We start from the raw sequence: 21,556 nt of genomic DNA on the forward strand, positions 1-21,556 counted from the left end.
ACTGGAGAGCTATTGACGGATGCTGATTGGAGATAAACGTCGGGCTAAGGTAAAAATGATGATTATATGTAACATCCCAAATAATGGGTTAGTGATCAAATTGTAAAATTTTAGAATTTAGTGAATAAATTAGATAAATTGAAAATTACAGGGATTTAAGTGGAATATTTTTTATGTAGGATTGAATAGCAAAGATGTAATACCCCAAATATCATGTCAATGACTTTATTGAAAAGATTTAAAAATTTGAGGATTTATTTGAATAAATGGTAAAATATGAGAAAATGATTTGGAATAGTGTTTTAGACTAATGTGTAACAACAGATGAATTAAGAGGGCATTTTGGTCCTAAATATGAGAAAATGATTTGGAATAATGTTTTAGACTAATGTGTAACAACAAATGAATTAAGAGGGCATTTTGGTCCTTTAAGGGGGAAATAAATTTAAAATATATTTCCTTATTAGGGATTTTAATAGGGGAAAAGAGGAAAAGTTAAGTTATTTACTCATTTTTTTCTTCCCTTGGGTTGTGTTCATAGAAAAAGGTAAATTTCATTTAACTAGTTCTTCTTTCCGATTATGGGTTGTTTTTGTAACCTTATGTGATATGTAAGCTTAAGGAAGGGTTGAATGAGTGTAAAACTAGGAGATGGAGGAAATAATTGAGAATTAAGAAAATGAGTTTTTGAATGATAGGTTAGAATATGAGTTTTTATTGATGTTTACTAGTATACTTGACTTGTCAAAGAAGTAAATAAGAGATTAGAAACATTGGTTGGGATTAAGAACATGTTAGAAAAAATGGTATGATTCTTAGATGGAAATGTTCTTGAAAGATTTTAGATGTTTTAATATACTAAATGAAGGAAAGTTAGTAAGGATAAGTAAAGAAGAGTTTAATAGTATTGTTGGTAGTAAACATAAGGAAAATTGACCAAATTTAGGTAAGAATCAGGCTGAAAAATGAAAGATCGGCGTAAGGGTATCGGTACTGATAGAACAATACCAATACTATAGGCTTAAAATTGGAAGAATCAGCTGAACAATATCGATACTGATGCAATTGGTATCGATACTAAGAGGGGGTATCGATACTATGGAGAAGGTATCGATACCATTGATTACAAAATACAGAAATGGTATCGATACTGTAAGGGAGTATCAGTACCACAATATAGAAGTATCGATACCATGGTAGGGGTACCGATATTATTGAGACAGAAATTATATGATATTGTTATAGAAATTTAAATAATAATACTTATGAATATTATTACAGTATAAATGTTAGGGAATATACTAACATTTAGTATGGTATATGTCTTTAATGGATGCTTATGTAGATTATAATCAAACTCCCGAGCCAAGCAAAACGAAAGGCAAAGATAAAGTAGCTGAGTAGTCAGATTTACGTTTTGGATATAATAGCGAGGCAAGCCGAGTAAGTGCATTTATTATGTACTTATATGTTATGACTGTTATAGATACATGTTGCTTAATATATGTATGGTGCATTAATGGCTTGAAAAGATGCCGTAAATGGAAATAATGAATAATTACTAAAGAATAATGGGAAAAATGTACATAAAGAAATGTATGACAGACATACTAAGAATGTATATGATGATAATATGAAATAAATTGATTTAAATAATAGGGACTTATATAATCCTTATGGATGATAATAATTAGTTCTAAACCAAGTAATCATGATATACTTATGTATATATTAATGTTTCTTTACAATATTATGTCTCACTAAGAAAATACTTAACGGGTGTTGATTTCACGCATAGGTAACAACAAAGACAAGTTGGGTACTAGGAGCAGGAGCAACTATTATCAATCTTAGGTTAACTCTCATCAGTAACAGTAGGACAATCATGTTATTTTGAAAAATTACTGGCATGTAATTGAAATTAAGAAAAATTGTTCTAGAATGTATTTAAAGTGATAATTTGGTAATAGGTTTCAACGAATGTTTTCTTTTGTATAAAATGTTTTTGGTTTTAAATTTCAAGAAGAAATTTTAAGGGTTTCCAAATGAAAAACTATTTTAAAAGTGATGTGACATCTATTTCTTGTGTACGGAAAGGTACACATGAGATGAATGTTACAAAAGAATGATGAATGAAATGGAAAAATGGTTATTTGAAAAGTAAATGAATTAAAAAAATGGTTATGGTTATGTTATATACCACGTGGAGCTAGGAAAGGGGAAAAGAAAGATCTCCAGAAATATCTCCATTCTTCTTCCTCCTCTCAACGTGAGCTCCATAGCTAAGGTGAGTTTGGTTTTCAGCTGGTTATTTCTTGAAATTCAAGAACAATTTTGATTGATGGAGCATTAAGAAAGATTATGGAAACTTAAAGGGATGTAGAAACTAAAAGAATTGTAAGTTATGGAGGATTGAATATAAGAGGTTTCTAAGTGAAATTGTGAAAAAGAGTTAGTAAGTGAAGTTTAAGATTAAATTTGACTTGTCATCAGTTAGAATAAGAAGTATAAAGTGTTAGAAATGAAATTGGAACATGTTGAAAATTTAGTAAGATTCTTGGTCTCAAGATATATGATGAGAATTTGAAGATGATGATGTGTTATATGGATATAAGATGATTTGAGCAAGTGTATTTAAGTTTAATGGCATGAAAAGAGTTCAAAATGGAAGGTTTAAGTAGGTATTGATAAATATTCGAGTTAAAGGGGTGAATTCTGGGCAAGGGGTATCGGTACTGTTCATCCAATACCGATACTTCAACGAGAAATGGATGATATTTGGGGTAAGGGTATCGATACTGTATGAATATTATCAATACCATAAGCTAAAAGTTGATAAATTATTCACGGAGTATCGGTACCAAAGGGGTAGTATCGATACCAAGGGTACCGATACCATTAGGCAAGTACCAATACCATTTTAAAAGAGAATTCCAGAACTGGAAAAGGGTATCGATACTGCAGTATAGTATCGATACCACAGTAAGGGAGTATCGGTACCATACGTTGGGTACCTATATTATTCAAAGTAAAAATGTGAATTAAGTACTTCTTTTAGCTTAGGTTATTGATGATCGATTCATAATGTTTAGAATTCTAATATTCGTATCAAATGTACATTTGTGTAGATATCGAACGTAAATAATTTCTTGAACGGTCGAAGAGTTAGGAACGATCAAAAGAGAGATAAAGAGTTATAGAAGTTGAATGAACTAAGTGAGACTAAGGTGAGTGCATACTATAGTATAAATGTTGTTTTATGGAAACAAGACTTGTGATAAGTCTATTTCCTATGCTTGATTTCATGGTTTCATAGTTATGAACATGTAGATGTTATGATTATTATGAGTACATGCTAAGTGACATATGTTTATATGTTATGTGATCTATGTGAACATAAGGGAATAAAACATAAGCTATATGATATGATATAAATGATTATATGCACATATGATATATGTTATGAGACAGGACATATGTGATTACATGAGAAATGATATGAGTTATATAAGTACATGTATATGTGATGATTTGATTGACTGTGTGAACATGTGAAACATATAAGTGATAAAGCCCATGTTATGTGATATGAGAGCTGTGGGTATAATTGGCATGCCAAGAGTCGAGGGTTCTACGAGGTCCTTCGAGGCATATATGTGGTCATTCAGGACAATTCTACGAGGTTCTTCGAGATAATTTTATATGACACTCAGTGTAAATTTATACGAGTTGTGGTGACATCATTTGTGCATAACCTCAATGCACTCACATACCTTAAGTTCTCAGTAATGTACATGGGCACATAAAAATATAAAAAGAATTAACTTTCTTATAAGATGACATGTTATTATTTGTTTAATGCATGATCATATATATTATAGTTGAGTAGATATACGATGATTGTGATTACATGCTGAAATTATTGGATTGTATGTTCATGACTTAAGTATTGTATTATTGTATTACATGCCTCACTAAGTCTGTGACTTATCATGTGAGTGTTTCACACGTAGGTACCAAGAAGTAGGAAGATCAGAGTTAGGATCTATTAAGGCATCATATCTTTTACAGAATATCAGATTAAAAGTGATTCGAACAATATGTCATTTTTTTATATTAATTATGTTGGCATGTAATCAAAGTTTAAATCACATATACTCTGATATATTTTGTAAATATTTTGATTATACTTATGTAAATTATTTCACTTTTATTTTAATGAAAGTTTAACTTTTCAATGATTTAGTAAGAATAATGTTTTGAAAAGTCAATGTGGCACATCAGATTCATATTCGGGTCAGGTACGGGTTGGGGGTGTTACATTTAATGGTATTAGAGCTATGGTTTAGCCGATTCTAGGCATAAACCGAAGTCCAGAGTGTCTTTAAAAGTATACATGCCAACAAAATAATGAGAACTTCTGATCTGATAGAGTAACATGTATGTTGTTTTGCTAATAGAGTTATATGGTTATGTCTTATTAGATGTCTGATCACGAGAGCTCCCGAAGTGAAGCAGGAGATGATAGACCAGAAGAGAGTAGTAATTCACCTGCCCTGGCCAGGCAAGGTGAATAACATACACCTTCGGGAGTGCCTGTAAAAGATCAAGATGTATTCTTCAGGACGTTGGGCACTATCCTTACGCGTTTCCAACCTCCATCTCCCTCAACTCATAGAAAGAATGTTGCGAAAGAGTTGAAAGAATTAGAGCTCCTGAATTTAAGGGTGAAGCCGAGGAAGGTCCTGTTGCGGCATACCTCTGGTTGAATGTTGTAAAGATAATGCTAGATGGACTCCACTGTTCTGAGGTGGAGAAACTAGATGGAGTGGTCTCATTGCTTCGTGGGCAAGCTAGAATATGGTGGACGAATGTCACCATGAGAATGACAAGTGATCAAGTGACATGTCCTTATTTTTGGAAGAATTCAAGCACAAGTATATTGAAGATAAGTTTATAAGGAAGATGAAGAAAGAGTTTATGAGCCTGAAGCAGTTGAATCACACTGTGTATGAATTCGAGTGCGAGTTCAATAAGTTAAGTCGTTTTGCTACTGAGCTTGTTCTGACCGAGAAGGATGCACGTGAATGGTTTATTGAAGGATTACGTCCAAGATTAAAAGAAATATTGATTGTATTAAATCTATCATCGTTCCAGGAAGTGGTTAATCATGCTAAAGCTCTAGAGAGAGCTTAGAATAAAAGGTTTGGAGAACATAAAGCCCAGAAGTCTAAAAGAACTGTGATTCATTGAGTTCAACACCAACTACGAGAGGTAGAGATTCTGATTTTTGATCCCAGGCAAGGTCTGAATCAGCTACATCCTCTGCTAGAGGATGAAATCAGATGAGAGCTAGACATATTCAATTTATAGGGTCTGGACTGGGAGATTTAATTAGGGTCAAGCCAGACAGTGCCAACTTTTTGGAAGAAGTCATACCAGAATATGTCGAATAATCTTTTGAGCTTGTTTTTGATGAGGGGACATCAAACATTTTATTCGGGATTGTCCAATGACGGCCGAAGAACCTGCACAGTCAGAGCGATCTGCTTTGGTATCTCAGAGAGGAAGGGGAAGAGGTAGAGGAAGAAATCAACCTGAGTCCTCTACTCAACAAGAAGTACGTTCAACTGCCTGAGTATATAACATAAAGACGAGCGAAGAACGTGATGATTTGGATATTATTGCAGGTACTTTCCAATTGTATGATAAATTTGTTTTAGTATTGATTGATTCGGGTTCAACTTATTCATACATTAGTAGTAAGTTGGTGAAAGAGTTAATTATTCAACTAGAAGCAACACGTAGTAATGTGATAATGACCAACCAATTAGGGCATAATGCTCAGATAAATCGATTGTGTCGAGGGTGTCCCATAAGGATTCAGGGAATTAAATTCCCTGCTAATCTGATGGAATTTGAGGTAATTTTGGGAATGAATTGGCTATACCATTACCATGCAAATGTTGATTGTAGATTGAAAAGAGTAACTTTAATTAGTTTTGATGTAGTAGAAGTAATTGTAATTGGTGAATGATTAGATCTGTTAGCAAACGTAATATCAGTGATGTCGGTAAAGAAGCTATTGTTACAAGGATGTTAGGGTTTCATTGCTAATATGATAGATAGTAGAGCTTAAGAGAAAGAGTTAGAAGAGATTCCCATAGTCAGAGAGTTCCCTGGATTACCTCCAGATAGAGAGGTGGAATTTCAAATAGAATTAATGCTTAGAACAACGCCTATTGCAATGGCACCTTATCGAATGACACCAAAAGAGTTGAGTGAGTTAAAGATTCAGTTACAGGAATTATTGGACAAAGGATTTATCAGACCAAGTGTGTCACCTTGGGGAACTCCGGTATTTTTTGTAAAGAAGAAGGATGGTTCAATGTGTCTCTGTATAGATTATAGACAGCTCAACAAGGTGACCATAAAGAACAAGTATCCTCTCCCTAGAATCAATGATTTGTTTGATCAGTTAAAGGGAGCATCGATATTTTTGAAGATTGATTTATTTTCGAGTTATCATCAATTGAAGATTCAGGAAAAAGATATTCTGAAAGCTACTTTTAGAACGAGATATAGTCACTATGAGTTCATTGTTATGTCGTTTGGGGTAAAGAATGCACCTGCTGCTTTTATAGATCTTATGAATAGAATGTTTCAACCTTATCTGGACCAGTTTATAGTTGTCTTCATTGACAATATACTAGTGTATTGGAAGTCTAATGAAGAGTATAGTACACATCTGAGGATAGTCTTACAGATTCTAAAGATAAAAAGCTATATGCCAAGCTATCAAATTATGAGTTTTGGTTAAATGAAGTGGCATTCCTTGGACATGTGATTTATGCAGAAGGAATTCGAGTTGATCCTCAAAAGATAAAAGCCATTTTATAATGGGAAGTGCTAAAGAATGTGTCTGAAGTTTGGAGTTTTCTGGGGCTTACGGGTTATTATCGAAGGTTCTATAAGAACTTTTCAATGATAGCTTTACCTTTGACTAAATTGATGAGGAAAAATATAACTTTTGCTTGGACTCCTGAGTGTCAAGAGAGTTTTGAAGCTTTAAAGAGAATTTTGACAGAAGCTCCAGTGTTGGTTCAACCCGAATCTGACAAGAACTATATAGTTTACAGTGATGCGTCCCATAATGGCTTGGGATATGTATTGATGCAAGAAGGAAAAGTGATAGCTTATGCCTCTAGACTATTGAAACCACATGAGAAGAACTATCCGACGCATGATTTGGAATTGGCTACAGTAGTGTTCGCTCCCAAGATTTGTCGTCACTAGTTATATGGGGAACATTGCTATCTGTATACGAATCATAAGAGCTTAAAGTATTTGATGACTCATAAAGAATTAAATTTGAGGCAGAGAAGATGGGTTGAATTTTTAAAGGATTATGATGTGATAATTGATATCCATCCCAGAAAAGAAAATGTAGTAGCCGATGCCTTAAGTCGAAAGACGTTTGTAGCCTTATGAGCTTTAGATGCAAGGTTGTCATTGGATGGAGATGGTGGTCTATTGTAGAATTGAAACTTCGTCCAAGATGGTTAAATCGAATTAAAGAATTGCAAAACAAAGATGAAAAGTATTTGAAGAGATTTAAGCAAGTAAAGAATGAAGAAAATAACGATTTTGAAGTTAAGCCTGATGGAAATCTATATTATCGAGGGAGATTGGTAATTCCAGATGATGAGGAATTGAAGAGTGATCTATTGACAGAAGCTCACTGTAGTCTGTTGAAAATGTACCCTAGTGGAAAGAAGATGTATATGGATCTCAAGAGTCATTATTGATTGGTGGGAATGAAAAGAAGTATTACAAAATTTGTGTCTAAATGTTTGACATGTCAACAAGTCAAAGCCAAGCATCAAGTTTCTTCAGGATTGTTGCAACCAATCTCCATTCCCCAGTGGAAATGGGAGAATGTGACGATGGATTTTGTAACGGGGTTACGTTTGACTCCGAATAAAAGAGATTCGATTTGGGTGATAGTTGATCGATTAACTAAGTCAGCGCATTTTATTCCTTACGAGCTGATTTCATTATGGAAAAGTATGTTGAACTGTACATCAAGGAAATTATTCGACTGCATGGTGTACCCGTTTCGATAATTTTTGACCGAGATTCTCGATTTACATCGAGATTTTGGAAGAATTTACATTGAGCATTAGGGACTCGACTGAACTTTAGAATAGTATTTTATCCTCAAACGGATGGACAGTCCGAGCGGACTATCCAAATCCTATAAGACATGTTAAGAGCTTGTGTATTAGAGTTCAAAGAATCTTGGGAGAAGTATTTTCCACTTGTTGAATTTGCTTACAACAATAACTACTAGTCAAGTATCAAGATGGCTCCCTATGAGGCTTTATATGGAAGAAAGTGTCGTACGTCCTTGAATTAGTATGAGATTAAGGAGAAGGAAGTTATTAGTCCTGTTTTGATTAAGGAAGTGGAGGAGAAAGTTCAAACAATTCAACACAATCTTAAAGTGGCATCTAAGAGACATAAATCGTATGCAGATCTTAAGAAGAAAGAGATTAAATTCCAAGTTGGAGATAAAGTTTTCCTGAAGGTATCTCCTTGGAAGAAAATGTTACGATTTGGTCAAAAAAGAAAGCTAAGCTCTAGATTCATTGGGCCACACGAGATAGTTAAGAGAGTAGGACCAGTGGCATATCAATTAGCTTTACCATCGGAAATGGAGAAGATTCATGATGTTTTCCATGTTTCCATGCTTCGGAGATATAGGTCCGATCACTCCCATATTGTTGAACCGGAAGAGATAGAAGTTAAACCTAATTTAACCTATAAGGAAGAACTGGTGCAAATATTGGCATATGAGGTTAAACAGTTACAGAATAAGACTATTCAATTGGTCAAAGTTTTATGGAGGAATCACAAGGTAGATGAAGCAACGTGGGAAAGTGAAGTGGATATGCATAATCAGTACCCACATCTCTTTCTGCAATGAAATTTTGAGGAAAAATTTTCTTAAGGGGTAGATTTGTAACATCCCAAACAACGTGTTAGTGACCAAATTATAAAATTTTAGAATTTAGTGACTAAATTAGATAAATTGAAAAGTTAATGGACTTAAGTGAAATATTTTTTATGTATGAATGAATAGAAAAGGAAGATGAATGGAATGGAAAAAAAATGATAATTTGACAAGTAAATGAATTAAAAAATGGTTATGGTTATGTTATATACCACGTGGAACTAGGAAAGGGGAAAAATATTTTCAAAAATATCTCCATTCTTCTTCCTCCCCTCAACGTGAGCTCCATAGCTAAGGTGAGTTTGGTTTTCAACTAGTTATTTCTTAAAATTCAAGAATAGTTTTGATTGATGGAGCATTAAGAAAGATCATGGAAACTCAAAGGGATGTAGAAACTAAAAGAATTGTAAGTTATGGAGGATTGAATATAAGAGGTTTTTAAGTGAAATTGTGAAAAAGAGTTAGTAAGTGAAGTTTAAGATTAAATTTGACTTGTCATTAGTTAGAATAAGAAGTATAAAGTGTTAGAAATGAAATTAGAGCATGTTGAAAATTTAGTAAGATTCTTGGTCTCAAGATATATGATATGATTTTGAAGATGATGATGTGTTACATGGATATAAGATGATTTCAGTAAGTGTAGTTAAGTTTAATGGCATGAAAGGAGTTCAAAATAGAAGGTTTAAGTAGGTATTGGTAAATTTTCGGGTTAAAGGAGTGAATTCTGGGCAAGGGGTATCGGTACTGTTCATCCATTATCGATACTTCAAAGAGAAATTGATGATATTTGGGGTAAGGGTATCGATACTGTATATTATATGAACAATATCGATACCATAAGCTAAAAGTTGATAAATTATTCAAGGAGTATTGATACCAAATGGGTAGTATCGATACCATTAGGCAAGTACCAATACTATTTTTAAAAGGGAATTCCAGAACCAGAAAAGGGTATCGATACTGCAACATAGTATTGATACCATAGTAAGGGAGTATCGGTACCATACCTTGGGTATTGATACTATTCAAAGTAAAAATATGAATTAAGTACTTCTTTTAGCTTAGGTTATTGATGATCGATTCATAATGCTTAGAAATCTAATATTTGTATCAAATGTACATTTGTGTAGATATCGAACATAAGCAAGTTCTGGAACGGTCGAAGAGTTAGGAACAATCAAGAGAGAGATAAAGAGTTATAGGAGTTGATTGGACTAAGTGAGGCTAAGGTGAGAGCATACTATAGTATAAATGTTGTTTTATGGAAACAAGACTTGCGATAAGACTATTTTCTATGTTTGATTTCATGGTTTCATAGTTATGAACATGTAGATGTTATGATTATTATGAGTATATGCATAAGTGACAATGTTTATATGTTATGATATATGTTATATGATCCATGTGAACATAAGAGAACTAAACATAAGCTATGTGATATGATATAAGTGATTATATGCACATATGATATATGTTATGAGACAGAATATATGTGATTACATGAGAAATGATATGAGTTATATTAGTACATGTATATGTGATGATTTGATTGACTATGTGAACATGTGAAACATATAAGTGATAAATCCCATGTTATGTGATATGAGAGCCGTGTGTATAATTGGCATGCCAAGAGTCGATGGTTCTATGAGGTCTTTTGGGACAAATATGTGGTCATTCATGACAATTCTATGAGGTCATTCGAGATAATTTTATATAGCTCTCAGTGAAAATTTATATGAGTTATGGTGACAACATTTATGCACAACCTCAATGCACTCACATACCTTAAGTTCTCAGTAATGTACATGGACACATAAAAGATATAAAAAGAATTAACTTTCTTATAAGATGGCATGTTATTATTTGTTTAATGCATGATCATATATGTTATGGCTGAGTAGATATTTGATGATTGTGATTACATGCTGAAATTATTGGATTGCATGTTCATGACTTAAGTATTGCATTATTGTATTATATGCCTCACTAAGTCTGTGACTTAGCGTGTAGTGTTTCACACGTAGGTACCAAGAAGCAGGAAGATCAGAGTTAGGATATATCAATGCATCATATCATTTACAAAAGATTAGATCAGAAGTAATTTGAGCAATATGTCATTTTGTTATATTAATTATGTTGGCATGTAATCAAAGTTTAAATCACATTTGCTCTGATCGATTTTGTAAATATTTTGATTATACTTATGTAAATTATTTCACTTTTATTTTAATGAAAGTTTAACTTTTCAATGATTTAGTAAGAATAAACATTTTGAAAAGTCAATGTGACACCTCAGATTCGTATCCGGGTTGGATACGGGTTGTGGTGTTACATTATAACTTTCCTTCTTTGATTGTTGCTATGGAACATGAATGAAGAAAGACATAAAACACCATTTTTAGCTTGATTGTTCAAACTTCTGAGCTACAAGTTCTTTTCATTATGAACTTTTCGCTCACTTCGAATGAGTCATTCTCATTATGAACTCTTCCACTGGAAATGATGATCCACCTCCTTCTATGATGGATTTGATTAAGAATGACAATGTTGATGTTGATCTATCTCTTTCTGTGATAGAATCAAGCAAAAGGTCGAACAATTTCTTGTCATTATGAACTTCTTCTTCTTTGGATGAGTTCTTCTCATTATGAACCTCTCATTTGGAAACGACCAACCACCTCATCCTGTGATGGTGTCAAGCAAAATGAAGACGCTGTTTTAAATCCTTCTGTGAAGAAACATGCACTAGATTGACGCTGATTGAACTCCTTCTGTGAAGAATCAAGCGAAAGATTTTCATTGATCCACATATTTCTAGGAAGAATCAAGTGAAAGGTTGAACAAGTTCTTCTCATTATGAACTTGTTCTTCCTCATCGGACGAGTTCTTCTCATTATGAACTCTCCATTGAAAATATTGATCAATCTCCTTCTGTGATGGAATCAAATAAAATGTTTATGCTAATCTATCTCCTTCTACGATAGAGTCGAGCAAAAAGTTGAACAAGTTCTTCTCATTATGAACTTTTTCTTCATCTTCAGATGAGTTCTTCTCATTAGGAACTCTCTATTGGAAATGTTGATGCTGATCTATCTCCTTCTGCGATAGAGTTGAGTAAACGGTTGAACAAATTCTTCTCATTATGAACTTTTTCTCCCTCATCGGATGAGTTATTCTCATTATGAACTCTCCATTGGAAATTTTAATGCAAATCTATCTCCTTCTATGATAGAGTCGAACAAAAGGTTGAACAAGTTCTTCTCATTATGTACTTATTCTTTCTCTTCGGATGAGTTCTTCTCATTATGAACTCTCCATTGGAAATATTGATGCTGATCTATCTCCTTTTGCGATAGAGTTGAGCAAAAGGTTGAAAATGTTATTCTCATTATAAACTTCTTCTCTCTCATCAGATGATTTCTTCTCATTATGAACTCTCTATTGGAAATATTGATACTGATCTATCTTTTTTTGCGATAGAGTCGAGAAAAAGGTTGAACAAGTTCTTCTCATTATGAACTTCTTCTCCCTCATCAGATGAGTTCTTCTCATTATGAACTTTCCATTGGAAGTGTTGATGTTGATCTATCTCCTTTTGTGATAGAGTCGAGCGAAAAGGTTGAACAAGTTCTTCTCATTATGAACTTCTTCTCCCTTATCGGACGAGTTCTTCTCATTATGAACTCTCCATGAAAATGTTAATCCCTCGAATGAGGTGTCACTGATTCAACTCCATATACGATGAATCGAGCTAAGGTTGAATAAGTTATTCTCATTATGAACTTCTTTTTCCTCATCGGATGAGTTCTTCTCATTATGAACTCTACTGGAAATGTTGACCTTTCGAGTGAGGTGTCGCTGATTCAACTCCATATAAGATGAATCGAGCTAAGATTGAACAAGTTCTTTTTATTATAAACCTTTTCTCCCTCATCAGATGAGTTCTTCTCATTATTAACTCTCCACTAGAAATGATGATCCACCTCCTTCTATGATGGATTTGAATTTTTAAATTCTTGAAGGTCGTAACATGCCCCACTTCCAAGTAATGATTTCTTTATGGATTGAGATCCTTTGCTCTTGAGACGTTTCCACTCCAAACATGATTTCCTCTATTTGAGGTTTAAATTCTAATTTTCTCTTATTGAGGTCTTGCCATCATAAATATTTTCTTTCCTTGGAAGATTTGTAAATAATTACGAATCTATATATGAAGATATGAAAGAATTAAATGTGTCTAAATGCAATGTTTTTTTCTTATGCAAATTATGTTCTCATGGGTGCCAAAATGTTGATTCAATTTCTTTTTAATTTCAAAGTGGAGAACTCTGTCATCCTTCACTTAATCAAAATGTTAGTTCAAGCTGACATTCTCTTTTTGGAAAAGCAATATGATATACTCGTATCATCATGTCTTATCTGTCCTCTTGATTTTGTTTCTTCATGAAATTTTATAAGAAACACTCTCTTTAATTCTTGTTGTAGTCAAATATATGATCCGACACTTTTTTCGTCTATGACCCAATTGTTCTACCAGAGTTTTTTCTTCAAGACTCTTCTGTCAACTGAAGCATGAACAGTTTGCTTTTCAAAGTAAGCTTTTATTGTCTCCATATTCTGCCCCTAATATTTTGAGCGGCGAGGTTTATTCTCAATACATTCTTAATTTGGATCTTGTTATCCCAACATGATATGGGTTTTTTTGTCATGCCCCAATGTGGGTACTTTCATGTCTCATCTTTATTTGAGTACCAAAAATTCAACTTTGAATGGTCTCATTCTTGCATCATCCATAAAAGAAATTACTTTTTATCAGTAAGATAAACATTGTCCTTGATTTCCTATGAAGCTTTTGAACGTCAATGCCAACTTCAATTGTGGAAAATATTTCTTATTTTCAAGGCCATTTAGAAGGTTGATCAATATGCCTGATACAAGAGTGCCTTGAATCTTTGTTATGACTTGAAATACTAGAGAACCTCAAAACAATATATACCCCTTTTATCAAGGTAATCATCTGCTTCTTGGCCAGTTATTGATGATGTCACTAAGAAGCGAAAAATATTATTCTTGAGTCTTCTGATCTGTCAGACTTCATGGTTCTAAGGATCAAAGAATGTCTCCCTTGTCCTTTTATTTTTATTTGAGGCAGAATAAGCCTCATCAGTTTCAAGGATCTCTATCATTCGTGAGAAATCATCTTGTTTATTTCCCCAGATCAAAATAACTTGAAAAAATGTATTTGATGGGGATTGGATAACTATCCTCACATAATCACGTACATGAATTCAACTCATATATCTTTCCTTGATATACACTCTTTTACAAATAAACACGGGTGTCAAGGTTTTGGGCTACTTTGGATTCCTTGTATTTAAAGATTAGTTCAAAGTAATACCAATAAATCTTTTGCTTTTTTTTGAACTATGTTGATATACTTTTAAGATGCTTGTAAATAAAAAATTGGGACTTGAAATAAGAAAATTGGAATTTTTACAAAGTCGTGGAAATCGTGGAAAAGATAAAAAATCAAGAAATAAAATCAGATGCCTCAAGCATCACTAGCATAAATATTCATAAACCAATCGACTTGATATAATTTGGAGAACTGAGGTAAGCCTTTGTTCAGAAGATCTCAAATGTTGTCAAAATTTGTAGATGTGAAGCTCCTTTCAAAATATCAGTCTCTCTAAATTAATCAACTGGATACATTCCTGAAGCGTAGAGGCGAGCTTTTGTCTAAAAGACCTTAAATGCTGCCAAAATGTTGCAGCTGTAAAGCTTATCCCAAAATATCTAACTCTTGAGAGGATTTTATTTGCTAGATGCCTATTATCAAAATGCATTTGAGTTGGCTTTTCACGTTTTCAACTCAAATCCTTCATTTGGTTTCAAGACGCCCTTTGCGGGTTTTCATCTTAAACGCCATTTCATTTTTTTTTTCTTTCATTAAAAGAGCTAAAGGATATCCACTTCAACTGATAAACAAAGCCAAAATCAAGCCACTTGAGAAGAGGGCTATGGCTAGTTAATAACCATTCACGATTTCCTTCAATATGAGAAGTTGAGGGACTACAATGGCTTCGGGAGCAGTAACACGACCATGACTTGACGATGTCTCGGAAGCATCCTCAGACTTCATAAATTGTCCAACTTTGAAACCACCAAGTGGACGTAGAAAATAGGAGCAACGGCAAAGATGGCGGTGGCGCTCCTTTGGTACACTTATGACAAAGAATGAACAAGTTTCGGAAGATCATCATCCAGAAGCCTAATCTGATCTAACAAAACATGATAACGGGTAGGCCTCATGGTTCCAATAATTCCCACATGAGCAAAGGGTAGAAGTCATTGTTGACGACAGATTTTGTTTTCTATAATAGTGCCTGGTGAGACATTGTTAGGAGATCCCAATTGGAAGAACTTTGCATGATAGTTTTTTTGTACAACGATAACCACAAACTTGGGGTTTCAATTCTCATCAAGAAATTTATGAGTCTCAATGTCTTGATCCAGTTCTTTGTTCAAAACTCGATTGAATTGAGACTCGCTAACCCCATCCCTAAATACAATCATCTGATGAGGCTTCTTTTACCTTAAGTAAAAATCCAATAGAGCTTCTCTCATGATACCATCATCATCATTTTTCACCAGCCTCATAGTTTGTCAGAAACATCACATTCTACCTCATTTTTGAACTCATAGATTTCTACTAAACACAGGTCGCTCAAAATTTATCTCATGATTAAAGTTCAGAAACATTCATGCTATTAATGATTAAGGCACTGCAAAGAAAATTTGGAACGAATATACATTTGGAAGAATAATAGACATTTTTATGGAATGAATTGAATAAAAAAATGTTAGAAATGAAATGAAAGAACGTAAAAAATAATAAAGAATATAGTGTGTAAAATGATTTCCAATTGAGAAATGAAACAAATCATCTTTAAATGCAACAAGAAGTAGAATTATCATAGATTCCCTCACAAAAGATTCCTTAATGCCCGCGTCCAAAAGAACAAGGGTTAATTATGAGTATTACTCTAAATTTCATCTAAAAACTACGAGGAGATCCTCTGTAGTTCACTTGTTCATTTATTCTTCAGGGAAATATGGTCAAATTTCAATGCCAATTTTTCAACCTCGCTATTTTTAGGCAAAATAGTGCATTGCATCTCTTGATCTTTCATCTTCTTTTCTTTTTCAGTTTCTTCCACCAATTTTGGTTCAATATTTGACCTTTTCAAACTGAAAGGTATTCTTCGTATGATCAAAAAGACTCTCATCTTATTCTAGGATAGTTTCTTTCGCCTCTTCTTGCTTTTTCAGCTCTTTCTTCCTTAGTTGGAAATTAGACCCGAATTTGAATCCAAAATGATTTTCCTTAAGGATTATAGTTTTAGCTGGGTTTTGAGCATCAGTTGCTGTAGTGATTGGTGGAGTATTTGTCAGACTCTTTGAAATGTCTAATGACCCACTTGTTATTAGAAAATCTAATATAAGCGTCTGAGCTATTTTGAGGCTTATATCTGACCAATTTATTAGCAATCCTATGGGCCAATCTCAGATTACATCCATTAAAACCTTCTTGCTTGGATTTCTTTTATCATTCTCTTGCGCTATGTAGCCTTTACAAGACTTGACTACATTAATCTCTGTTGGGAAAGAAATTTTTGGGCAATGAATTATGGAATTTTCCTTCAAGATTACCAGAAACATTAGCTGAACGTTATGAGGTTTCAGTCTAATTTATCCAAGAAATCTCCTTATAGGACCATTTCTCGTTCGGAAGCCATTGCAACTGGACATAGTGTGGTGCAATAAATCCGACTTTAAGCATTTCAGCATGCAACTTTTCATATGAAAAAAATGGAAGGGAGAGAACTAAAAACTCTTCAATTTCATTTCATTATCCTGTGATTCTCCTGATGGAAGGCTATCTTGTGTTGTCTTGGGAGGTTGAGTTTGATTGCCCCAAATTGATGGTTGCGAGGGATTAAAGCTTTGAATCGCGAGTGCAACACCCATCTCCCGTATACCTTTCCGTACACGAGATACATATGTCACACCACTTGAAAAATATTTCCTCAATTGAAAACCCGTAAAATTTTTGTTTCTAGATTTCTTAAAACATAACATTTGTTTTTCTACAGCAAAACATTAATTGGAATCTGTTACGAGGTTCTACTTAAATACAATTCAAAGTATTTTTCGTACTTTAATTACATGCCAACTAAGTTTTTCAAAATAAACTGGATTGTCTTATTGTTACTGAGGAGTCAACCTTAATTGATGATAGCTGCTGCTACTGCTGCACTCCTTACTTGGTTAATCTCTACCTTTACCTACGCGTAAAATCAACACACGTTAAATAGTTACTTAGTGAGAAATAATATTTTAAAGAAACATTAATGTATACATAAGTATATCATGATTATTTGATTTCGAAATAATTCACATCATCCATAAGGATTAGATAAGTTCCTATTATCTAAACCATATTCCTTTCATACTATCATCATAAGCATTCTTAGTATGTCCATCATACCTTCCTTTCTATACATTTTCCCTTTATTCTTTAGTAATTATTCATTATTTCCATTTATGGCATCCTTTCATGCCTTTAACGCACCGTTATGCATTTCATTTATGACATCCTTTCATGCCTTTAATGAACCATTATGCATTTCATTTATAGTATCATTTCATGCCTTTAATGCACCATTATGCATTTCATTTATGGCATCCTTTCATGCCTTTAATGCACTGTTATGCATTTCATTTATGGCATCCTTTCATACCTTTAATGAACCGTTATGCATTTCATTTATGACATCCTTTCATGCCTTTAATGCACCGTTATACATTTCATTTATGGCATCATTTCATGCCTTTAATGCACCGTTATGCATTTCATTTATATAATAAAAATATATTGAATACCATAAAACATACATTAAATTAAAAAATTCTAATTTGAATCATTGCGAATATTTTTCATATCAAATAAATACAATAAATGTACTTACCTGACAATCCTCGCTAATAAAATGTAATGACGTATGGCTACTCAACAACTTTATCTTTACCCTTGTTCTTGCTAAATTCAGGAGCTTGGTTATGATCTACACAAGCATTCATTAAAGTCACATACCATACCAAATTTAGTATATTCCCTAACATTTATACTTTAATAATATTCAAAAGTACTATTATTTCAATTTCTATAAAAATTTCAGCCTATCTTATAATTCCAGGCTCAATAGTATCGGTACCCTTACCATGGTATCGATACTTCTATACTATGGTAACGATACTCCCTTTCAGTATCGATATCATTTTGGCATTCTGTAATCCATGGTATCAATACTTTCCTTTTAGTATCGATACTTTCCTTTTAGTATCAATACCCCATTAGTATTGATAATAATTGCATCAATACCGACACTGTTCATCATATTTCTACCCATTTAAACCTATAGTATCAGTACTGTTCTTCCAGTACCGATACCCCAACCCAGATTTACCATTTTTTAGCCCGATTTTTACTAACGTTTTCCTTAAATCTCTTACTTTTACCTCCAACAGTATTATTAAACTTTTCTTTACTTAACTCAACCAACTTTCCTTCATTTAGCTTCTTATAACATCTAAAATCTCTAAAGAACATCTCAAACTAAAATCATACTGCTTTTTCTAACATGTTTTTTTAATCATATCTAATGCTTCTAATATCTTATTCACTCATTTGACAAGTCAAATATACTAATAAACCTTAATAACAAATAATATATCAACATATCATTTAAAAACCCATTTCCCTAAATCTCAAATAAAACTTCCACTTGTTAGTTTTAATCTTCTTTAACCCATCTTTAGGCTTACATATCACTTAATGTTACGAGAGCAAACCAGAATCGGAAGGAACAACTAACCAAAGAAAATTTACCTTTTCTATGGAGGAGAGCACAACCCACGGGAGGAGAAAGAAGAAGAGGAGTAAGTAACTTAGTTAAATCTTTTACTTTCCCCTTTTTCTTAAATCCTTATTCTTTTAAAAATAAGTTTTAATTTCATTTCCTTCCCAAGGACCAAAATGCCCTTTTAATTATCCTTTTCTTATTAATTGGTCTTACTCAAATCATTCCTTATACTTTAACATTTATTAAATTAAACCCTCAAAATTTTAAATTCTTTCAAAATAGTCAGTGACCTATCATTTGGGGTATTATAATTCTCTCGCCCTTAAGAAAATTCGTCCTCGAATTTCAAGAGGTACCTGAAACGAAGAGGTGTGGAAATTGCTTTCTCATGTACTCCTCTCTTTCCTAAGTAGCTTCTTCTACCTTATGATTCTGCCAGAGCACTTTAACTAACGAAATACTTTTATTGCGTAAATCCTTGTTTCCTTAGCCAAGATCCATATTGGTTCCTCCTAATAAGTTAAATTTTGTTGGATTTCTATCTCTTCAGGCGTGATGATATGGGATGGATTTGATATGTACCTTCTAAGCATCGGCACGTGGAAAATATTGTGGATCTTGTCGATATTCGGAGGTAACGTTAATTGATAAGATACGTGTCTAACCCTTTTCAAGATCTCAGAAGGTACAATGAATCTCGGACTCAGCTTTCATTTTTGCCCAAATCGTAATACCTTCTTCCAAGGCGACACTTTTAGAAACACCTTATCTCCCACTTGAAATTCAATTTCTTTTCTTTTCAAATCGGCATAAGACTTTTTTCGATCGAAGGCTATCTTTAGATTTCCTGGATAATTTTCATTTTCTCCTTCATTTCTTTAATCAACTCTGGGCCAACAAGGTCTCAGTCTTTTAGTTCAAACTAATTTAATGGTGTTCTGCACTTTCTCCCATACAAAGCTTCATACAGGGTCATCCTAATAATCGATTGGTAACTGTTGTTATATGTAAATTCCGCTAAAGGAAAATACCTTTCCCATGATCCTTTAAACTCAATCACACATGCCCTTAAGATATCCTCTAGTATATGAATAACTCGTTCTAATTGCCCATCTGTCAGCGAATGAAAAACTATGTTGAAATTCAATCGAGTACCCAATGCCTCTTGTAACGACTTCCAGAATCTTGAAGTAAACCTTGGGTCTCAATCAAATACTATTGATATAGGCACTCCATGTAGTCTGACTATCTCTTTTATATACAACTTCATATACTTATCCATCGGGTAATCTACTCGAACTGGAATAAAATGAGCTGTCTTGGTCAATCGATCTATAATTACCCATATAGAGTCTTTTTACCTGGTGACAAAGGTAGCCTCGAAACAAAATCCATTACAACTCGTTCCCATTTCCATTCAGGAATGGATATCGGTTGTAACAAACCAGATGGCACTTAATGTTCAACTTTCACCTGCTGACATTTCAAACATTTTGCCACAAACTCCGATACAACTCTTTTCATACCAGGCCACCAATAACGACTTTTTAAATCTTGATACATCTCATTCCCACTTGGGTGCATCGTTAAAGGACTACAATGTTCCTTGAAAAGAATATATTTCTTAAATTCCTCATTATCGGGAATGTAAAGTCGTCCCTGATAAAATAGACATCTATAGCCCTCATTTCAAAATCTGTGGTTTTTTTTTCTATCTGTGTCATCCTCACCAACAGTTCTCATCTTGACCTTGCATCTCTTTTACCCGATCCAAAAGCATCGAATTTAACTTAAGTTCAACAAACAAGGCATTGTCTTTCTTTAAAGATATACGCACATCCAAAGCCTGTAGAGCGGCAAAAGTCTTTCGGCTAAGTGGATGCTACCACATTCTCTTTTTCGGGATGATAATTAATAATTAAATCATAATCCTTTAAAAGATCGATCCATTTTCTTTGCCTCAAGGTTTATTCTTTCTGAGTCAACAGATACTTTAGACTCTTGTGATCCGTATAAATATGGCACCGCTCACCATATAGATAATGACACCAAATTTTCAAGGCAAACACAACTGCTGCGAATTCTAAATCATGGGTCGAGTAATTTTTCTCGTGATTCATCAACTGTCTTGAGGAATAAGCCACAACTTTTCCATCTTGTATCAGCACACACCCTAGTCCATTATAGACGCATCACTGAAAACTACATAATCTTTACCTGACTCTGGTTGTACAAGCACATGTGCCTCTGTTACTATTCTCTTGATCCTTTCAAAACTTTCTTGACACTTCTCTATCCAAACAAATGGAACATCCTTTCATAACAACTTATTTAGCGGCAATGCTAACATTGAAAATTTCTTCACGAACCGTCTATAATAACCATCAAGCCCCAAGAAACTCCAAAATTTAGAAATTATTTAGGGTTTGTCAATCCACTATAGCTTGAATCTTCTTAGGATCTACTCTTATGCCTTATGTGGAAACTATATGACCAAGGAAAGAAATATCGGGTAACCAAAATTCATACTTGGACAATTTTGCATACAACTTCTTCTCGCGAAATGTCTGAAGAACCACTTGAAGATGAGCATTATCTTCTTCTCTTGATT

Source organism: Hibiscus syriacus, unplaced genomic scaffold, assembly GCF_006381635.1.
Source record: "Hibiscus syriacus cultivar Baekdansim isolate YM2019G1 unplaced genomic scaffold, ASM638163v2 tig00110633_pilon, whole genome shotgun sequence".
NCBI lineage: Eukaryota > Viridiplantae > Streptophyta > Magnoliopsida > Malvales > Malvaceae > Hibiscus > Hibiscus syriacus.